This window comes from Phyllobates terribilis, unplaced genomic scaffold (assembly GCF_046119375.1).
Source record: "Phyllobates terribilis strain yellow unplaced genomic scaffold, ASM4611937v1 Scaffold_1__5_contigs__length_1240528914, whole genome shotgun sequence".
Lineage (NCBI taxonomy): Eukaryota > Metazoa > Chordata > Amphibia > Anura > Dendrobatidae > Phyllobates > Phyllobates terribilis.
The window spans coordinates 1,174,785,757-1,174,806,997 of record NW_027362761.1 but is presented as its reverse complement, the minus strand read 5'-3'; the positions used below and the strand labels follow the sequence as shown (position 1 = coordinate 1,174,806,997).

Sequence of the window (21,241 nt, the reverse complement as noted above, 5' to 3'; positions counted from 1 at the left end):
GGCTATATGGAACTTTTAATTAAATCCAATGAATCTTCTCTACAGACTATTGACATAGAGATTAGTCGGTTACAGGATATTTTAATAGCTAAACTGACCCCTGAGATGTGGAGGAAATTTAATGCGGACTTGGACTCTGACTTCCTTAAATGGGAGAAGGATATATTGACCATTAAGACGAAAAAATATCAGAGAGATCTCTCCGACTTTAATCTGAAACGGGTTTACAAATGGAAAGGGACTAAGGGCTCCAACAGACAGATACCGGGTAATCGGTGGAATTCAGTCTCATCATTATCCTCTATGGATGAAGAACCCCCTAGAAGTAATCCAGCTAACTCTGGTGGTACAAAAACTTTGGGTGATCAACAGTATGGTCAATTAAGGGGCAAAACATATCCAAAACGTAAATTGACCCCTCCCCATGTTTTGAAGAAGAAATCCAAGTCGAACAACTTAGAGGTAATCAATCTGTCTACACATATTCTGTCTGATAGTCAAAAGGAAGTTCTCTCTTTGGGTCTGACCTTTGTTCCGACTAATGGCTATAATTTCTTTACAGTACTGAAGGACCTACAGCTATTTCTTAGAAAAGTGATATTACGTAAACTACATGCAAAAACAATGCCTGACTGTGATTTGGACACGACTTTAGAGAGAGAGGCTCTGTCGGCTCTGGAGGAGTTAGAGAGTGAAAGCGCCTCAACTCAAGCAGGTATTTTTCCGGGCTCTGTTTTGGCCAGATCTACGACGTTTCCCCCCTTTTCCCTCTGCCCACAAGTGGAAATATTTAATAAATTGGTCAGTAGGGACCTTAGGGCATTGTCCGGGAGATCAAAGAACCATAATCTTACGATGGAACAGAGACAAGCCCTAAATGAGTTACAATCATTAAAAGATGTGGTCTTTAAACCAGCGGACAAGGGGGGAAATGTCGTGATTTGGCCTATTGCGAAGTACGAGAAGGAAGCTTTTAAACTTCTTAGAGACCGTACATCTTACAGCACCTTACCTGACAACCCCATGACATCCTTCAGAGCAGACCTTTTTGACATTTTAGAACGTGCATACGAACAGGGTATTATCCCCAAAAAAGTCCTTGACGGCCTCTGCACTAGGTATCCGGTCATTCCGACCTTTTACCTTCTCCCAAAGATCCACAAAAACCTTTCAGATCCACCAGGACGTCCCATTGTCTCTGGCATTGGTGGGCTATGCGACCCTATTTGTAAATTTATTGAGCATTATTTGCACCCTTTGGTGGAGACGCTGCCCTCCTATGTCAGAGACACTGGGGACGTCCTCAGTAAAATTGATGGCATATATCTTGACCCGGGTAGTCTGCTGGTGGCTGTTGATGTTGAATCATTATACACTAGTATTGGCCATACGGATGGCTTACGTGCAGTTGGGTTCTTCCTTGAGAGCAGTGCTCTGGACGCCTCCCTTCGTGCACTGGTCTTGGAACTACTTGAATTTATACTCACCCACAATTTTTTCACATTTAAAGATCGTTTTTTTCTTCAGAGACGCGGCACTGCGATGGGAGCGGCGTGTGCGCCATCCTATGCTAATCTCTTTCTCGGTTTTTGGGAGAGGGAGATTTTCGGGGGTGGCGCGCGCGCCGCTGCCCAGGCGCAGTGTTGGTTTAGGTATATAGATGATATTTTTGTTATTTGGCAGAGTTCCGAGACTGAGCTTCATAATTTCATTGCTCTTCTGAATAGGAATGAATTGAACATAAGACTCACATATATATGGGATCCTACCCATATTGACTTTTTGGATATTGGCATTACTGTCCAGCAGGATGGCCTATTACAGACTGATGTTTTTCGTAAGAAAACATCGGTCAATGCATTGCTACATGCAACATCAGCCCATACACCGGCCACCATTCGGGCCATTCCTGTTGGACAGTACCTCAGAGCCAAACGCATCTGTTCTACCGATGCGGCATTTGAGGCTCAGTCTCGCGACCTATGCGAAAGATTCCGGGAACGTGGCTACAGTGCGAGATCTATTAGGAGAGGCTACAGACGGGCTCAGAGAACCCCACGTGACCTCCTTCTGATCAACTCTGATAGATCGTATGGAGGAGATCCTCCAATCAGATTTATATCAACATACAACAGCCACTGGCAGACTATTCGTGAGATCCTTAATAGACATTGGCCTATCCTTAAAACAGAGCCAGTACTCAATAAAATCCTGCCCGATAGACCATTGATGACGGCCCGAAGGGGGAAAAGCCTGAAGGATTCTCTGGTCAGGAGCCACTATGTCGCCCCTACCTCTACTCCCTTCGGGGTGACCAAATCACGATGGGGTTGTTATCCATGTGGGTCATGCATGGCCTGTCGAAACATTATTCGGACTAAGTCATTCTCTGCTAGTCAGGGTAGGGAGTTTCGGATTACCCGCCATATCTCCTGCAGCTCTACGCACGTGGTCTACATGGCCACGTGTCCATGTGGATTAAACTACGTGGGCCTCACGTCCCGCGAATTTCGAGTCCGTGTCAGAGAACACGTCAGGGACGTGGTAGCTGCGAGGGATGTTGCGGATTTCTCGACACTCAAGACAGTCCCACGGCACTTTAAGCTGCACCATGGTTGTGACCCCTCACTCCTTAAGTTTGTTGGGATTGATATGGTGCAATTAGGCACCAGGGGTGGCAATTATAAGCGTACTTTGGCGCAATTGGAGTGCCGCTGGATAGCTACACTGGACACGGTGACCCCTGGGGGCCTCAATGAAAACAATAGTAAAAGAAAAGTCAAAGATGCTATAGGATTTTTACAGGATGAAAATGGAGAAATGGTAAGAGAGGATGTTGAGAAGGCCAAACTTTTTAATTCCTATTTTGCATCTGTTTTCTCTCAGAAAGAAAATGTAACATCAACTGATCTTCACTGTCCTTTTAAAGGAATAGAAGAATCCAAGTTATCTGTAAACAGAAAGATTGTGAGGGAATATTTAGCTAACATAAATGAGTTCAAGTCTCCAGGTCCAGATGAATTACACCCCAGAGTACTGAAGGAGATCGTAGAAGAAATTTTAGAACCACTCTCCATAATCTTTGAAAATTCTTGGAGAACAGGAGAAGTCCCAGAAGACTGGAGAAGAGCAAATGTTGTTCCTATCTTCAAAAAGGGGAAGAAGGTGGACCCAGGGAACTATAGGCCGGTGAGTCTGACTTCTATACCAGGAAAGATCTTTGAACAAATTATTAAACAACATGTATGTAAGTACCTGGATAAGAATGAAGTGATTAACCAGAGTCAGCATGGGTTTATAACTAACAAGTCATGTCAGACTAACTTAATTTCCTTCTATGACAGAATCACTGACTGGGTGGATCAGGGAAATGCTGTAGATATAGTATATCTTGACTTCAGCAAAGCATTTGACAAAGTATCTCACACCATCCTTATTGAAAAAATGACCAAGTATGCAATGGACCAGGCAACTGTTAGGTGGATTCATAACTGGCTTAGTGATCGGACTCAAAGGGTGATTGTAAATGGCTTCACATCCAGCTGGATGAATGTCTCAAGTGGGGTACCACAGGGCTCCGTCCTGGGACCTGTATTGTTCAACATCTTTATCAATGATTTAGATGAAGGAATTGAGGGTAAACTGATTAAATTTGCTGATGACACAAAGCTAGGAGGGATAGCTAATACTAGAGAAGAGAGAGAGAGGATTCAAAAAGACCTAAATAAACTGGAGCAGTGGGCAGCAACCAACAGAATGGTTTTTAACAGGGAAAAATGCAAAGTACTACATCTGGGCAATAAAAATGAAAAAAGCATATACAGAATGGGAGGAATAGAGCTAAGCAACAGTACATGTGAAAAAGATTTAGGTATACTAATAGATCATAGACTGAACATGAGTCAACAGTGTGATGCAGCAGCAAAAAAGGCAAATACAATTCTGGGATGTATTAACAGAAGCATACAGTCTAGATCACGTGAAGTCATTATCGGTCTTTACTCCTCTTTGGTCAGACCTCATCTGGAATACTGTGTACAGTTTTGGGCCCCACATTTTAAAAAAGACATAGACAAACTGGAGCAAGTTCAGAGAAGAGCGACCAGAATGGTGACTGGTCTGCAAACCATGTCCTATGAGGAACGGTTGCAGGATTTGGGAATGTTTAGCTTGCAAAAAAGAAGACTGAGAGGAGACTTAATAGCTGTCTACAAATATGTCAAGGGCTGTCACATTGTAGAAGGATCATCTTTATTCTCATTTGCACAAGGAAAGACTAGAAGCAATGGGATGAAACTAAATGGGAGGAGACACAGATTAGATATTAGAAAAAACTTTTTGACAGTTAGGGTGATTAATGAGTGGAACAGGCTGCCACGAGAGGTGGTGAGTTCCCCTTCAATGGACGTCTTCAAACAGAGGCTGGACAGACATCTGTCTGAGATGATTTAGTGAATCCTGCTTTGAGCAGGGGGTTGGACCAGATGACCCAGGAGGTCCCTTCCAACTCTACCATTCTATGATTCTATGATTCTATGATTCTTCTTTTTTGTAGTTCCTCATCTTCTCCGTTTTTAATTGTGGTTTTTATTTTCTGTCTTATATTGTTTTTCACTTACTTCTTTTCTTTTTCTTATTTATATTGTGCATATCTAGGCATCATTATCTACACCTCTACATCATATGCAGGATTCCTTCTGATTTATATGGAATTGGCCATCCGGAATATCCACACCACAAACAATCGTCTGGATGGCTATCCACTGTGCCAGCTTGCTATATACTCTACCCAATGATGAATGTATATTTTCACTATATGGTTTTTCGAACTCTGTGTTAACCTATATTGGGACTATGGATGTATTTTTCTGACATGTATTGATATATTTGACTATGCTCATATGTGAGTTTATGGCCCTCTTTATAATATAAGAATCTGTATCTTTCAGACATTTCACTCATTATGATGATGGGTACCTTTGAGCTCTGGGTTCTGCTTTTGCCCATATTTCTGCCCTTTTTCATTATGGCCGCCGCTGTGCCGCGCATGCGCAGTGCCGTCTCCTCCGGCCGCGCCCCGTCGGGCTTCCGTACGAGGGGGTTGTGGGTAGTGACGCGGTTCTTTCGCGTCCCTGCCCGCGATCCCCCGGGAAACTGGCCTGCACGTGACGCGACGCTCAGGGGGGGACGCAGTCACTCCGCATGCGCTGCTTTCATCAGCGATGACCTACAAGGGGGTATTTAATGGTGCCTACCCTATCCACAGCCACAGCCCCCCGAGGAAGCCACGCGAAACGCGCGTCGGGGCTTGTAGCACGGCTCTGTGGCTACCACTGTCCCCATGGGTGAGTCTTCAGTATTGTTTTCCGTTGACTTTTGGGATTATGTGACTTCTCCTGGTGTGTATTACATCATTCAGTTGTTAGTCCTTCTTTTTACCGGTACTATTTGGACTTATATATGGATGCTGTCACTATATCTATAGGTACTAGCCTAATTACTTTACGGATCATTTACTGACCAATGCAATTCTGTACTTAACCCTTTGGGGGACCCACGAATCCATAGCCGTGGCTGCTATGTGTGTATTCTGACCCTGCCTTTATTTTCTCTTTTAGTGTCACATGAATCCTTTTTTATCTATTTTTCTACTCAATAAAATGCTATTTTAAATATACTTATATTTCCTTGTATTTTTTATAGGGTGTCTCACTCCTATTCTCTTTAGGTCTAATGTTTATGCAGGAGTACCTTATTTTGACTTATTATGAAATTATACCATGTTGTTCGGTTCTTGTTTCAGCACTGGAAAACAAGCTGGCAACGGGACCTGAGGGCTGAAGCAGAGTTGAAAGGCTTTGCAACAACATTGCTCGGGCACCTCCATTTTGAAGGAGGTGCCTTATATGTGGTGAGATCCTCCGGCCATTGGCCGGGGACTCCTTAGGACGGCGCGCGCGTCCCCTTTAAGAGAGAGGGTGCGCGCACGTGCCCTAAGCACAGTGACCGGGAAGCAGCGCGTGCTGCCAGCAGAGCGGGAGGAGGACGCCAGGCACGGAGCGGAGAGGTGAGGGGAACGGCGTCCCTGCCTAGCAGGAGGCAGAGACGCCGACGCTACACTTGCAATTTGTTACTATCTTTTCAGTTAGCCATTTAAAGGTATCAACTAGTGTTGAGCGAACATTTTCGACACTGCTCGGTACTCGCCCGAGCATCTCACTACTCAGGATGTTCGGCGAGCACCGAGCATTTCCGGGTTACTCTGGCGGGAGCTCGGGTCTCCGCCCTGCATGTTTGGCGCTCTTTACAGAGCCAATAAACATGCAGGGATTGATAGCCAGTCACTGTAATGCCGCAGCTATGTTGGTTGTGGGCATTACATTGATTGGCTGGCCGCACAGCGTCACCTCAAGTATTTAAAACCAGGCGCCGCCATCTTGGACACAGTCGCTCCGGATCAGCTAGTGTAGGGAAAGCGCTGCTGAGCTAGGGAGAGATTTATACTGCAAAATAGTTAATGTAGGGTCTGTAAAGGCTGCCAAATCAAACAAAGAGTCCTTCTCAGGACTAATATCCATCCCAAATATCAGGCAGGCAGGCAGGCTGTATAGGAGATGCAGTGGTTATACCAGCAAACGCTGCATTACAGTCCTGTGTGCTCCTGTTGCTGAAACTTCTGGACTTAGCTCCAGGTACTGGGGGGCCAGGAACAATCCTTTTATTTTCATCTAAATCCTCTTTTTTTTTCCTCCTTCACACTGTACAAATACCTGTCTTATTAACCGTTTGGTGTCTCCCCTCCCCCCCCCCCAAAAAAAAGTGTGTCTGTGACAGTTCAGACACAAATATATCTGTTTAAAATAGTCTGGTGTAGGACAGAGAAACTGAAGTGTGGTTTTGCAGTTCCACGGTTCAAACCTCTGTATTATCCACTTTTGGGCCATTTGTACCTAAAAAAAACCAGTTTGAGTGTGTCGCTCACTGTTCAGCCGCAAATATATATATTTAAAATAGTCTGGCATACACCAGTAAATTATAACTGTGGTTTTGCTGTTCCACGGTAAAAAATCTCTGTATTATCCTGCTTTTGCCATTTTTAGCCGTAAAGAAAAACAGTAATAGTGTCTCCTGATTGTTCAGACACCAATATATCTGTTTAAAAGAGTCTGGTATACACCAGTAAATTATAACTGTGGTTTTGCCGTTCCACGGTAAAAAATCTCTATTATCCTGCTTTTACCATTTTTTGCCATAAAAAAAAAACTGTAATAGTGTCTGCCTGATTGTTCAAACACAAATATATCTGTTGAAAATAGTCTGGTGTAGGCCCGAGAAATAGAAGTGTGGTTTTGCAGTTCCACAGGTCAAATCTCTGTATTAACCTGCTTTTGCCATTTTTTGCAATAAAGAAAACAGTAAGAGTGTCTCCTGATTGTTCAGACACCAATATATCTGTTTAAAAGAGTCTGGTATACACCAGTAAATTTAACTGTGATTTTGCCGTCCCACAGTAAAAAAATCTCTATTATCCAGCTTTTGGCATTTTTTGTAGTAAAGAAAAACAGTAATAGTGTCTCCTGATTGTTCAGACACCAATATATCTGTTTAAAAGAGTCTGGTATACACCAGTAAATTATAACTGTGGTTTTGCCGTTCCACGGTAAAAAATCTCTATTATCCTGCTTTTGGCATTTTTTGCCGTAAAAAAACCTGTAATAGTGTCTCCCTGATTGTTCAGACACAAATATATCTGTTGAAAATAGTCTGGTGTAGGCCCGAGAAATAGAAGTGTGGTTTTGCAGTTCCACAGGCCAAATGTCTGTATTATCCTGCTTTTGGCATTTTTTCCCGTAAAGAAAAACAGTAATAGTGTCTCCTGATTGTTCAGTCACAAATATATCTGTTGAAAATAGTCTGGTGAAGGACAGAGAAATAGAAGTGTGGTTTTGCAGTTCTATGGTTCTAATCTACTTTTTATTACCCTTTTTCCATTGATAGTGCGAGTGTAAGCTATTTTACTTCCTATACAATGGGCAACGCACGTGGCAAGGGACGGGGAACTGGACGTTCTGGTGATGGTGCGTGCAGAGGACGGGGCCGGGGCCAAGGTGAAACTGTGCCACAACCAACAGCCACATCTTCTCGCTCCCACTTCTTGACCGAATTACTAGGGAAGCACAGAACAACACCAGAATTGCGAACTGATCAGTGTGAACAGGTTATTAATTGGATAGCAGATAATACTTGCAGTTACCTGGGCACCACCACCTCCGGTCTGTCTTCCACACGGTCAAATCTTAGTAGCCGTGAGTCTCGACCGCATACTCCTCCTCACCCTGATGCTCCTTCCTCTCACCATGCCGAGTGTCATCAGACAGCAACTGATCCCACACTTGGACACTCTGAAGAGCTGTTCACTGGTCCATTTCCAGATTTGTGCCCCTCGCCTGCTCCGCTTGAAGTGGTGGAAGAGGAGATCCCATGTAGCGATGCCCAAATATTTGAACAGCCACGGCCACAGGAAGTCGACGCTGGCAATTTGTCACAAGAGGTGGACGATGACGAGACACAATTGCCAGGAAGTGAGGAGGAGGATCGTGGTGCGCAAGTGGAAGAGGAGGAGGTGGTGGAGGACATGCAGAGCGAGGCCAGCAGCACACAGGGTGAGGGAGGCAGAGTAACCCAACAGGCAGGAAGAAGCAGTGTGGTGGCTGCACACAGAAGGCGGGCAACAGTTCCCCGTAACACCAACACGAGGGACCTTGCCAGTAAAACCTGTAGGTCTTCCAGAGTCTGGAATTTTTTTAAAGACTCTGCTGATAACCCGAAAAAGGCCATTTGTACCACCTGCCATGCCAGCATCAGCAGGGGTGACAAAACTACCAGCCTGACCACCACCAGCATGATCAGGCACATGGTAGCAAAGCACCCGACTTTGTGGGGCGAACCCCAGGGTCCACGACCAGTGTCAGCGGGTGTCACCACTGCGTCTTCCGCTGTTGTGCGTGCAATAGAACCCCCTGTTGTGTGTGCAAGGCAATCCCCTGTCCATACTGCATGCAAAGATGCCCCCTCCCCTCAGTCTTCACTTATTATGGCAGTTTCTCAAGAAACAGCATCAACGTCCACGTCCACGTCCCACCGCAGCGTTCAATTGTCCATATCCCAGACCTTTAAACGAAAGCGGAAATTCGCGGCTAACGCCCCACAGGCCACAGTCCTAAATTCGCACATTTCATGACTGCTTGCGTTGGAAATGCTGCCTTTTAGGCTGGTGGAGACGGAATCCTTCCACAACCTTATGGCGGTGGCTGTCCCTCGGTACTCGGTCCCCAGCCGACACTATTTTGCCCGGTGTGCCATCCCCGCACTACACAAGCACGTGTCCCAAAACATCTGCCGTGCCATAAACAACGCAGTTACTGGGAGAGTCCACCTGATAACGGACACGTGGACAAGTGCTTGTGGCAAAGGGATGGTACATCTCCCCAACGGCACACTGGGTAAACATAGTGGAAGCCGGGACCCAGTCGGACCTTAGGACGGAACACATCCTCCCCACACTGAGGATTGCGGGTCCTATGTCAGTCAGAGTTGCCCCCACAGTGTACAGCTCCTGCGCATCATCCTCCTCCTCCTCATGTTCAACCTCCATCTCAGATATCACCACATCAGTTACAAGCTAGAAGCACTGCAGTACTGCCTCCGCCAAGCGACAACAGGCTGTGCTGAAACTCATAAGCTTAGGTGAGAAACCTCACATTGCTTGTGAGTTGTGGACAGCTGTGAAAGAGCAGGTAGATCTGTGGCTGACACCGCTGAATCTACATCCAGGCATGGTCGTGTGTGACAATGGCCGTAACCTGGTGGCGGCTCTGAGGCGAGGCGAGATCACACACATACCATGCCTGGCTCATGTGCTTAACCTCGTGGTTCAGCGGTTTCTTAAATCGTACCCTGAGTTGCCAGTTCTGCTCGTCAAAGTACGCCGCCTGTCAGCTCATTTTCGCAAGTCGGCTACAGCTTCCGCCGCCCTTGCTGTGTTGCAGCAGCGTTTGCAGCTTCCGTCACACTGACTGATGTGTGATGTCCCCACACGTTGGAACTCTACCCTCCACATGTTGCAAAGGATTTGTGAGCAGAAGAGAGCAGTTGTAGAGTACCAGCTGCAACAAGGCCGTCGATATTCAGGTCAGACTCCACACATAAGACCTCAGGAGTGGACCTGGATGTCTGGCATATGTACCATCTTGACAAACTTTGAGGAGTCCACCAAGATGGAGCGTGGCGATGACGCCATCATTTGTGTCAGCATTCCACTTGTCTATCTTTTGCAACGCTCTCTGCAGAGAATTAAAGAGGAGGCATTGCAGCCAGAGTATGATGAGATGGATCAAGAAGCCGTAGAGGTTGATTAAACACAGCCCAGCCTCATCTCATTCCAATGTGCATTGGAGGACAATGAGGGAGAGGAGGAGGAGGAGGAAGAACAGGAGCTTGTATCATGTGCTGCAGACGGTAGTACATGTACAACTGTCATACCGTCGGTTCAGCGTGGGTGGCCTGAGGACAGGGGGGAGGAGGAGGAGGAGAGCATGGTCAGTCATCATCTTCGTGAGGACACGGAAGTCTTGCCCGTTACCAGTCTGGCACGCATGGCTGACTTTATGTTACGCTGCCTTAACCGTGACCCTCGCGTTGTCAAAAAGTTGGGTGACAGTCATTACTGGTTGGTGACACTTTTAGACCCCCGCTACAAGGAGAACTTTCACTCTCTTATTCCTGAGGTGCAGAGGTCTACAAAAATGGGGCAGTACCAGAAGACCCTTGCTGCAGAACTGTTAAAAAAATTCCCATCTGAACACGCTAGCGGCAGAGGTCACAGTTCGTTGCCCAACCAAGGCGTACAGGTGAGAGAGACGCAACTCCAATCCAGCAGAGGCAGGGGAACACTGTCAACGTTCTGGGACAGTTTTCTCAGACCCTCCCTTCAGACAGACCCTGAGGCGCGGGGTACTCTCACAAGGAGTGGAAAGTTTCAAAAGATGGTGAGGGAGTACCTTGCCGACTGTACCAGCGTCCTCCGTGATTCCTCTGTGCCTTTTAATTATTGGGTATCCAAGCTGGACACTTGGAATGAACTTGCTCTGTACACCATAAAGTCAAATCCACTGTGTTATTTCGGGAGGTGCATTCACATGCACAGCTTCACACCCACACATGGGTATACGCTTCCTCATTTTGGCTGTTTTATATTCTTCTCCTTATCCTCAGCCTCCACCACCACTATACCACCAGGGTGACCGTGGTCCGTGTTGCCATTATTGAAAGTTCCTCCGTCCTTACTTTTGTCAGCTTTTGCTTGGAAGGCATAAGCAAAGACTGTGGGAGACCCACTCCCCAATAATGGGAATAATATTTTTAAGATGCTGTACTGTATGGCTCTTGTAAGAGGCATTAAAACCATCTTGTTAAGCTATTGCGACCTCCACGTCTCTTCCGAGGGGCATTAAAACCGTCTTGTTAAGCTACTGTGACTTCCACATCTCTTCCGAGGGGCATTAAAACCGTCTTGATTAGCTACTGTGACCACCACCACTTTTCCAAGGGGCATTAAAACTGTCTTGTTAAGCTACTGCGACCTCCACGTCTCTTCCGAGGGGCATTAAAAATGTCTTGTTAAGCTACTGTGACCTCCACCACTATTCCAAGGGGCATTAAAACCGTCTTGTTAAGCTACTGCGACCTCCATCACTTTTCCAAGGGGCATTAAAACCATCTTGTTAAGCTACTGTGACGTCCATGTCTCTTCCGAGGGGCATTAAAACCATCTTGTTAAGCTACTGGGACCTCCACATCTCTTCCGAGGGGCATTAAAACCGTCTTGTTAAGCTACTGTGACCTCCATCACTTTTCCAAGGGGCATTAAAACCGTCTTGTTAAGCTACTGCGACCTCCACGTCTCTTCCGAGGGGCAATAAAACTGTCTTGTTAAGCTACTGTGACCTCCACCACTTTTCCAAGGGGCATTAAAACCATCTTGTTAAGCTACTGCGACCTCCACGTCTCTTCCGAGGGGCATTAAAAGCGTCTTGTTAAGCTACTGGGACCGCCACGTCTCTTTCGAGGAGCATTCAAACCGTCTTGTTAAGCTACTGCGACCTCCACCACTTTTCCAAGGGGCATTAAAAGCATCTTGTTAAGCTACTGCGACCTCCACCACTTTTCCAAGGGGCATTAAAACCATCTTGTTAAGCTACTGTGACCTCCACGTCTCTTCAAAGGGGCATTAAAAGCGTCTTCTTAAACCACTCTGAACTCCACAGCTCTTCCAAGGGGCATTGAAATGTTGTTTTTAATTACCTCTAACCTCCACGACTCTTCCAACTGGATTGCATTTCCTCCTAATTTTAGTCATCTTTTGCTTTTCAATGCAAAGGCGAAACCTAAGGGAGACCCACTCCCCAATAATGGGTAGAAGATTTTTAGTACGCTGTAATCCACGTCTGTTTCAAGGGGCATTGCATTTCCTCATAATTTTTGGAAAGCCTTCCATTCATTGCTTAGGCCAACAATGTACAGGAGACCCAGTTGCTATAAATGGAAAAAATGGTTAAGTTAAGGCCCTCTGACCTCCCTGTCATTTCCAAGGGGCATTGGAGTGCCTCGAAATTTTTGGTAGGCATTGCACTCACTGTATGCCCTATAACTGTGTAGCCGAACCGCTCCTTTTGTTACAGAAACATATCCTACAAGACATATGTGGTTGACTGGCCTGATATTGATGTGAATGGTCCCTGTTCCTCCTACTCTTTCTCCTTTGCCACCACCTCATCCATCATTTATCACCTGAAGCTTTGTTTTAACGGGAGTCATAGAACTGGGATAGTAGCAGGAAAACATCCAGCAATCCTCGGAGGAGGTAGGATATGCGCCAAAACGCTGACCACCTCTGGCTTAGCCGCTACTACATACATGCACTTGCATTCCAAGAAAACAAAGCAGATGCTAACTTCTATCATCATCATCATGCTCCTCACCTTGGCACTCTCAACTCCCCTGATGGAGAAGCCACGGCCCACCGGAGGAGTCTAGTTCTCAGGTGGGCTCGTCCAATGCTGCCCTAAAGCAGGCCAGGCTAAGAAAAGTGTGTGGGAAGGTGACAGGAGAAATAGGGGTGGCTGGGAACTGTTTATGGACACCCGGTCGCCCCGAGGCGGCTGGGGACCATGTGTGGACACCCGGCCGCCGGGCGGCTGGGGACTGAGTATGGATACCTTGCTGCCGAAGCAGCCATGAGGTAGTGGCCAGCTTCGGCCTCCTCCAAACTAAAAGGCCCCATTTTAAGTACAAGCTAGCAGTATTGCATTAAAGCCTGGGGGTGAATGGGTGGCAGGCTGCACACTTGCATTAGAAGAAAACAAAGCAGATGCTAACTTCTATCATCATCATCATGCTGTTAGGCATCGGTCTGGTGCTGGATTTGAAATGGGTCCAGGACCTTCTGTGGTCTCCCATTTCAGTCCAGCCAGGGCTGACGTTGCTCAGCATCACCATCAGCTCCAACACCTAGCTGGTCCACGAGCCCTGTTTGTCTCCCAGGTAGTTGTGCATAGCAATGTTAAGCCTGGGTTGTAGAGTGAGACAGGGCTTGTGGAATCTAAGTCCAGGTTTTGCCGCACTGAGCATGTCCGTGACCTGGCGGTTCATGATTGGTGGGTTGGCACCCACCTGACCCGGTGACCTGGCACCGCCTGATTGGTTCACGAGTAACGTCACCAATAGCGCGTCGGTGGGCAGGGCTTAGTCTTTAAAAGGACCGCCCACAAAGATGACGACCCGCTCAGATCATTTGAGCTAGCTGTTTGTGGTGTGCACGCTTTCTCTGGGCTCCTCTAAGAGCTTTAGCTTTAGTTAGGCAGGTCAGATTAAGTAGGCAGGTAGCTTCACCTTGCAGACTTGTTCTGACCAGGGGGTTCGCCTTACACCCGAGCCGCCTGTGAGCTATATAGAGCGGGTTGGCTCAGTCCGGTAGCTCGCCGGCTGAGTGCTCGAATACCCGGTGGGAATCACACCCGCACGCTAGTGCCTTCTCCTAGAGCATAGCTCCTGTGTCGAAGACAGGGCTACTGCTCCTAGTCCGGTCACACGTCTCCCTGCGGTTCTTGGAGATTGTGTGAACCGCTATAGCGCCAATCCCCATAGCGTAGCGCCTGTATCAAAGACAGGGCTACTGCTGTTCCCACGGTCGCATGTCTTCCTGCGGTTCTTGGAGATTGTGCGAACCGTCTTACCCTTCCGTGTGCCTTAACGCGAAGGGTTAAGATATTTGTTAGGTGCGTCGCCGGTCGCTCTCTCCCTCCGTGCAGTTAACGGAGATAGAGCATACCGCTTTACCCGTTCCTGTGTGAATTAACACAGAAGGGTTTAACATTTTAGTTGTCATTTGCCTTTCCACCCGGAAAGTGTTCGGCAGCAGTCTTTCAGGCTGCATCGCGGACCCCGGGGTCGGTTGCGTTCCATTAAAATAAAGTTGTCTGCCACCGCCCTCCTAACAATGCTCCTCCCCTTGGCATTCTCAACTCCCCTGATGGAGAAGCCAGGGCCCACCAGAGGAGTCTGGATCTCTGATGGGCTCGTCCAATGCTGCCCTAATGCAGGCCAGGCTAAGAAAAGTGTGTGGGAAGGTGACAGGAGAAATAGGGGCGGCTGGGGACCGTTTATGGACACCCGGCCGCCCCCAGGCGGCTGGGGACCGTGTGTGGACACCCGGCCGTGGGGCGGCTGGGGACCGAGTATGGACACCCGGCCGCCCCCTGGCGGCTGGGGACCGAGCGTGAACACCCGGCCGCCAGGCGGCTGGGGACTGAGTATGGATACCTCGCTGCCGAAGCAGCCATGAGGTAGTGGCCAGCTTTGGCCTCCTCCAACCTAAAAGGCCCCATTTCAAGTGCAAGCTAGCAGTATGGCATTGCAGCCTGCGGGTGGGTGGGTGGCAGGCTGCACGCTTACGCTTGCATTAAAAGAAAACAAAGCAGATGCTAACTTCTATCATCATCATCATCATGCTCCTCACCTTGGCACTCTCAACTCCCCTGATGGAGAAGCCAGCGCCCACCGGAGGAGTCTGGTTCTCTGGTGGGCTCGTCCAATGCTGCCCTAAAGCAGGCCAGGCTAAGAAAAGTGTGTGGGAAGGTGACAGGAGAAATAGGGGCGGCTGGGGACCGTTTATGGACACCCGGCCGCCCCCAGGCGGCTGGGGACCATGTGTGGACACCCGGCTGCGGGGCGGCTGGGGACCGAGTATGGACACCCGGCCGCCCCCTGGTGGCTGGGGACCGAGCGTGGACACCCGGCCGCCGGGCGGCTGGGAACTGAGTATGGATACCTCGCTGCCGTAGCAGCCATGAGATAGTGGCCAGCTTCGGCCTCCTCCAAACTAAAAGGCCCCATTTCAAGTGAAAGCTAGCAGTATGGTATTGCAGCCTGCGGGTGGTGGGTGGTTGGCTGCATATTTGCGCTTGCATTGCAAGGAATGGGGAGGTACAATTGAACACTGCCCTGGTATAAGGACTTGCACGGGGATAGTTGCAAGTCTGCATCTTCTGATGCGGAAAGCATCACTTCTGATGGGCACACTTTTAGGCAGTGACCTGGGTGTCGGAGATGCTTCCAGGGGTCTTCCCCATGCTGTTCCCATGTCTTTTCAGCACTGTATGCATGTGTCACACTGCACATGGCCAGATAAAATTGTAAAATGTTAAAATGACATTTCCCGGTGAATGCATTTGTCACGGTTGAAAGCAATACAAATGTTCAAAAACACATAAAAAATGCTACTTGTGAATATAGCCCAAGGTGTGGAGGAGTATTTTTGTTTTTGGTTTTTTATTTTACCTTATACACAAGTCTTTACCCAGGAAAGGAAATTCCTTAACATATTTCACAGGAAAACAGTTTCAGTTTAGTTTTTGAACGCTTTATTGTGAGCCTGTAAAAGTGGCTTAATACCTCTGACTACGTTGTTGACAGCAGTGTCCTGGGGGTCAGAAATGCTTCCTGGAGCGATACCCATGCTGCCCCCATGTCGTTTGAGCACCGTCACTATTGTTTTGGGAACTTTTTAGGCTTTCTACAGACTACCAGGGGTGCCGTCGCAAAAATGCTCGGGTCTCCCATAGACTAACATTGGGCTCGTTGCTCGGGTCGAGCACCCGAGTATCACGGCGAGCTCGGTCCGAGCTTCGAGCACCCGAGCATTTTAGTGCTCGCTCAACACTAGTATTAACCACTGAGGACTCTCAGATCGAAATATGTTTCTATCTATTGGCTAACGTGGTGCAAAGATATATATTTTCCCTGTATCAAAATCGAGCATACAAAAGCATCACAGAAAAAGATAAAGCCTTACCAACACCAGGTCAGATTACCAATGCACTAGCAGGATGCAGCAGACCCCCATGATAAAGGCGGGGGCAACACATGTCTGGCTAGCACGGTACATGGTCCTGAAGTAAAAAAATATTAATTCTTAATAAAAGGCTTGTACAAAAATGCAAAGAAAACAATACAAAATAAAAACCTCCAAAAGTCACACCTGATCAAGACCAAACTTCTCACCTACAGTTACAATCAAAATATTGAACACCTATTGCAAATTATTTTTATTTGCGAAATTTCCAAACCTTCTGCTTGTTTGCAATAATCTAATCAAACAAGAACAAGGTAATTATGTCAACACGACTAATATAACAAGTAGCATCTCCAAATCGACACAGAATACCACTTTTACAGACTACTGCAGTATAAGTATTATTCACCCTTATATGACCAGCATCTTTTGTACTTGGTAAAGCCCCTCTGGCTGTTATTACCCGCTGTACCCTCTGGCTGTTATAACCTATTGCCTCTCTGGCTGTTATGATCCCCTGCAAACTTGATGTTGTTACAGAAGTGGATAAAATCTGTTTGTTTCAGAATGTATTTGTTTTTTTTTGTGGTTATTATCTGTGTCTCCATATTATCCTTGTTCTCCTAAAAATTGAGTAATAGTTGACCTTGACCGGATGGGAGTTTTTGGTGGAGCAAAGCCCCCTTTTTCTCAGAAATAATGAGAAAGCATAGAAGTTTCTATTCCGGCCAAGGACAAACTGTTTACGGTGATCTTTGAGACATATTCTAGGCATCATGATGGTGCCACAAGTATAATCCATCATATCAAAAGTTATGGTCTCTGCCGAATGATTTTTTCTACCAATATTCATGCCAAACATTGTGTAATATTGTGAAATACTCTGCACAACCAGAGCCCCTTATAAAAGATGGGCTCATGACATAATACAGAGAGACTTCCTTGAAAGACAACCTGGTCTGCGTGTCTTTACTGTTTAGTCTTCAACAAGCTTGGGTACCTAGGCCGATCAATTCTACCTGAGAGAGAACATCTCGTCTCTGACAATGTATAATCAGACACACACTTCTTCCAGCATTCCTGAGGAATCTTAGCCCATTCCTCATGGGCAGTGGCCTCCAGGTCACTAATTTTCTTTGCTTTACATGCTAGAACTGTCTTATTCAAATCCCACAAAAGATTTTCTATGGGGTTCAAGTTAGGCGACGGTGATGGCCACTCTAGAATCTTCAAGTTGTGTTCCTGTAACTCTGAACTGCTAAATTTTCTTTCAGTTATATCTCTAGGAAAAAGCAATGTCTTTGTATCTATCTGCATCCTTTTCCTTGTTTGAGCAATTCAATGATTTTTTCTCTTACCTTTTTAGACCATTGTCTTGACAAGCCAAGAATATTAGTGAACTGGAGGCCATTCTATATTTGGCTATGCATCATGTTTACAGCAGGTTATAACAGCCAGAGGAGAAGCAAGTCATAACAGCCAAAGGGGCACTACAGAGTACTAAAGATGCTTGTCTTTAATGGATGAATAATTCTGCCAGAAGTCAGAAAAAAGCATCATTCTGTGGCGAATTTTTGTTGAAAAAATTGCAAACAGCACAAAGTTATACTTGAGATTAAACTTTCCACCTCGCCCTCTACTTCCAACTGACAGTATTTATCCATTCTCTGGATGTTCCACCTAATACAAAGTTATTATTCCCTCCTCAGAGTTTGAGATAAGTTATTTTTATTGCTGCCTCCTCTATGGATTCATGTTACAATATATCATTTATGGCAGGAGATAGCTCGGGGGAATTTCTGTTATAGCTAGGAATATCTAGATCACAAAGCTTTTATCAGCTGTGCAGATAGTGCGGCCACTTTATGCTCATTGAAATCTGAATTTTCTTACATTTCTATTTGGATTGCTCTTTTTTGGCATAATGTCACACGGTGAAAGAGGAAAACTGTTCTTGAACTGCTTTATAATAAAGTTTTTGAAATGTTTTTGATGCTGAAAATGAAGATGTGTATTGGTCTTGAGAAGTCAATAACACTCTTGTCTTAGGTTTATTCATCTTTTAAGGTTAATAACGATGAACTGCTCTCAATAGCAAATATGTAGTATTTAACGATGTAATTTACAAAACTGAAATATGTGTAGAGGCTATGAGGATCAGAATATACCTTAACAAACTGCAAAACTAAGAGATGAATCAACAAACTATTAAAGGGGTTTTCTAGTTTCGAAAAACCTGGTCCCTCGGTTATAAAAAAACATGGTTCCTCAGTTATAAAAAAAACTCATCCACAGCTATTCCTGGTGTCTGGTATTGTATGCAACACTGACGTCACGTTAGCCAATCGTTAACTTGAGCGGCTCATGCCTTTGACGTGCCTCCTGGGGCCGTGGGGTACTCGGTAACCGGGCCAGTCCTTTTCTGGGTTAGTCACGGGTGGCAGTGACCCGATCCATGGCCTCGGGTGGTCAAATAATAATTAAAGAAAAGGGGAATAAAGTTTTTTGGCTAATGTTCGTGACGCCACCTGTGGTATGCGGCTATATTGGGCCTCCGCTGCGGTGCAGATCCACTGGAGCTGATGGTGACGCAGCAGAGTTGGTTCAGCTCTCCACAGGCAGAGCTTAGCTCCAGGGCAGTATATGGTAAATTTGATGAGGTAGACATTGTTGGTGCAGTGTAGTGCAGGGCTGGTGATGGCACAGCAATTATTCAAGGACACAGTGGGGTGCAGTCTTCAGGTTCTACTCACAGTTGTTCAATTCTCCAGGTTACAGTTACTGGTCTGTAACCACCCACGTCGTTCTGGGTCCTCCGGGTAGTGGTACAGCAAACTCTCAGGTATCTCAGGAGCACTTAGACGGGACCCCGTTCTATGTACCTTTCCAGGTCCTCTCACTGTGCTGGCTCTCTCCCTCCTGCACTGCGCCAGTCCCAAGCCAGTGGCCACGGGCCTTGTCGGGCGACGTCCTGTTTGTCCCCTGGGTCCTCTATGGCCACCTTTTTGGCAATTAAGTGTGGAGTGTGGCTGCAGCACCTGAAATGCTGCAGCCTCCGGTTGGCTAGCTGAGACTTAAAGTATTCCACGAGGCTGGGGCCGGTCCTCTACTGTGGCCTGATCCCTCCACGTCAGCATGAATTCAGGTGCACGGGTGGCATCCGCACTCGCACTGTTAAAAATTGACAATGGCATTTAAGGATTTTATAGCAGCAAGTGGAGCTTGGCTCTGCTCGCTGCTGTTAGAGGCCGATGATGGCTGCATAACACAGCCATCATCAGTTTCTGAGCCTGCTTCAAAGACAGGGACCCGACATATGATGTTATAGTATGTCACATGTTAGAGAAGGGTTAAGGTGACAAGTTGATTTTCTGTGCATTGTAGTCTTTAGTATTCGGCAATATCAGGTCATCACTGAAAGCTGTTTTTTTCCATAATTTCTATACCACATTACAAATGTAGTCTATTTTCGGGTTTAAACTTCTTATGTATGTTATTTGTATGTATCTGGTTATGTATCATTATAATAATAGTGTTTTGGGGCAGTCGAAGAGGAACAGGATAGCAAGATGGCACTCAACAGTGTAGGTCTTCATAATCAAGTTGACCAGCACTAAATCTACAGTCAATAGTCAACATGGAGGCAAAGCTTAGAGGACCAGGAGCATCCAAGAACATGTGCTAGAAGCAGGGAATGACTGGATGATTGGGACCCAAGGAACTTATTGCAACTTTCAAGGTTTTGCTCCTTAAGGAAAAGTAACAGTAAACTCAATTCTTGGTGACCTAAAAGCTAACGTTTACCCGGCATCCCTCTTAATTTTGCATCCTCACAATTAAGGGGAAAGCATTCTTGTTATTATAAGAGTTACATTTTTCTAAGTGTATAGTTTCATTATATAACCGCCATTTCAAAACAGGCATGATCAGTTCATGAAAATCACTGCATGGGCTCAGTTTGCTGTGCAGTTCACAAATGCAAGTTAAAGACGTTGTCCATCACTTGGACACATCACTTGGACAACTCCTTCTCATACCCCAGCCTTGGCCCCAATAAAATAAAACAGCCTATACTCACCTCCCGTGCCAATGCCGTTCTCGCGGTGTCTGCACTCACGTTCCTGGGGCTCCCGTGCTATTGTTGTTGTGACATGTGACACTGGCACCCAATCAGTGCCGGCATCACTGTCTCCACCTCCTGTCGACTTGAACATGAAGAGGAAGTCAAAGATCAACTGCCGACCTCACTTCCTCTCCATGTTCAATTCGACAGAAGGCAGAGACAGTGACGCCAGCACTGATTGGGCGCCGGGGTCACATGTCACAACAACCACACGAAAGCCCCGGGAAAGCGATTGCTGCCACCGCTGGATCAGCGCCAGCACAGGAAGAGAGTATAGGTTTTTTTTATTTTATCAGGGCCAAACATTTTGATCAATAATGAGTTGTCCAAGTAGTGGACAACCCCTTTAAGAGTCTATCATGCAAAAAGGAAGCCACAAACCAACACAATACAGAAACATTGCCGTCTTTTCAGGGCCAAAACTCATTTATATTGGACTGAGGTAAAACTGTTCTGTGGTCAGATAAATCAAAATGTGAAATTCTTTATGGTAACTATGAACTGGAAAAGGACCATCCAGCTTGTTTATCAGTGCACAGTTCTGCATCTCTGATGTTATGAGGGGCATTAGTGCCTTTGCGTCGGCGGCTTACACATCTTGAAAGGCGCCATCAATGCTGAGCATTATATAGAAATCTTAGAACAACATATTTTTCTTCTATTTCAGGGAAAACCTTGTGTATTTCAGCAAGACCATGGTAAACCAC

At 46.4% G+C, this 21,241-nt stretch overlaps 1 long non-coding RNA gene across 1 annotated transcript in view; it reads left to right on the top strand.

The window, feature by feature from the left end:
• LOC141173147 (uncharacterized) overlaps positions 1–3,310 on the top strand; it is a 135,871-nt gene extending 132,561 nt beyond the window's left edge. The window contains exons 2-3 of the long non-coding RNA XR_012252597.1: positions 563–715; positions 2,887–3,310. This is a non-coding gene — a long non-coding RNA (uncharacterized lncRNA). The remainder of the gene's footprint in view (positions 1–562; positions 716–2,886) is intronic.
• Positions 3,311–21,241: the final 17,931 nt, after the last annotated feature.